This window comes from Bubalus kerabau, chromosome 4, assembly GCF_029407905.1.
Source record: "Bubalus kerabau isolate K-KA32 ecotype Philippines breed swamp buffalo chromosome 4, PCC_UOA_SB_1v2, whole genome shotgun sequence".
Classification (NCBI taxonomy): Eukaryota; Metazoa; Chordata; class Mammalia; order Artiodactyla; family Bovidae; genus Bubalus; species Bubalus kerabau.
The window spans coordinates 1,961,163-1,962,598 of record NC_073627.1 but is presented as its reverse complement, the minus strand read 5'-3'; the positions used below and the strand labels follow the sequence as shown (position 1 = coordinate 1,962,598).

The 1,436-nt window shown below is 65.6% G+C and overlaps 1 long non-coding RNA gene across 1 annotated transcript; it reads right to left on the bottom strand.

Moving 5' to 3' along the window:
- Window positions 1–279: 279 nt before the first annotated feature.
- On the bottom strand, window positions 280–1,229 carry LOC129651086 (uncharacterized). Its single transcript, XR_008713989.1, has 3 exons — window positions 1,198–1,229; window positions 562–716; window positions 280–437 (listed from the first exon to the last, which is right to left on the bottom strand). It is a non-coding gene; the product is annotated as an uncharacterized LOC129651086 (long non-coding RNA).
- Window positions 1,230–1,436: the final 207 nt, after the last annotated feature.

Sequence of the window (1,436 nt, the reverse complement as noted above, 5' to 3'; positions counted from 1 at the left end):
CAGCAGGGTCCCCGAGGGCTGTGAAGCTGGGAAGGGGGGCACAGCACCGCGGGCTCTGAAGTCACTCACTTCAGACGAGAGACTGCCCGCACCGCGGGCTCTGAAGTCACTCACTTCAGACGAGAGACTGCCCGCGGGGGAGACACCTGGCAGTGGGAGGAAGCGGAGCGGCGGGGGTGGGGGAGCCCCAGGGGAGCGGGGCCTCCAGCCTGGGCGGGGTGCGCAGTGGGAGGCCCTGCGGGGGCTGCTGCTTGGAGTTCTTGGGCAGAGAGCAGTTCGTTTAGAAAGGGGGTCCCATGGAGGTGGAGAGTGTGCGATGCAGGGGCCGGAAGGGGGTGCCAGGAAGTTGTGTCGGCCCCGCGCTCCCCCGGGGACGCCCACAGTGCAGCGGGGACCCGGGCCTCTGGGATCTGTGTCACACGCGGGCGCGGGCCAGCCTAGAGAAGGAAGGAAGCGCTCGGGTGAAGGGGGGCTTCGGGGCCGCCACGGTCAGACCCGGGCCGGGGGAGGCCAGAGCCGACCGGAGGTCCAACATGAACCAAAGCCGCTCCCTGCGCTGACCGAAGAGGGCGGTTCGGGAGGGTGAGGGGGCAGCACTGGCTGGAAAATTAGCTCAGATCCCCATGGCCTTGGGGTGTCAGGCGAGGGGCGCCGTCTTCTCCCGGGAGGCAGTAGGGAGCCACAGAAGGTCTTTGCGGGAGGTATGCTGGCAGTCCCTGCGGAAGATAAATTCTCTGAGTTTGGATTAAAAACAAAAAATGCTTGGTGTCTGCAGGGCAGCCTTGGCTTTGGTCCCAGAAAAGCTGGCTACCCAAGGAGCGAGGAGGCAGGATAGGACTGCTGCCCCCAAGGTCAAGGTGCTGCTCACGTTACTGGGGAGAGAGGGGGGCGGGGAGAGGGCAGGGGTGGGGGGCAGAGAGGAGGGAGGAGAGGGCGGGGGTGGGGGAGGGGGAGGACCGAAGTTCCCCGTCTAAATAAAGAAAGTGAAACTGGCGGTGGCCGTGAAACGGGCCCTCGCAGGTGTCTTCACTTCCTGCCGTCGGTCAGCTTCCTGAGCCCTCCAGAGGGGCTCTTCCCAGGAAGACCAGAGCCGGAAGGAAGCAGGGCGGGAACCTTGGAAAGTCCCTGACTAGGGAGCATCACAGTTAAAAGGACATGGAGACAGTGCTTTTCTCTCATAAGGGCGAGGCTGGAGACCTGAGCCTAGTCTGAGGGTCCAGCGGGCCTGCGGAAGCCGGAAGGAGACGGAATCTCCCGGCTGGACCAGGGCAGGGCTTCTTAGCGCGGGCAGCGCTGGAGAGATGCTGGCTGTGGGAAGCCCCGGCTTGGGGGGAAAGGGCTTGCCCGTGGGATGAGTCACCTCCGCCCCAGGACGGAGGGAGCAGAGGGCAGAGTCGGGGTGGGAGGTCGGGGTGGGAGCGGCCTTCAGCTCCCCC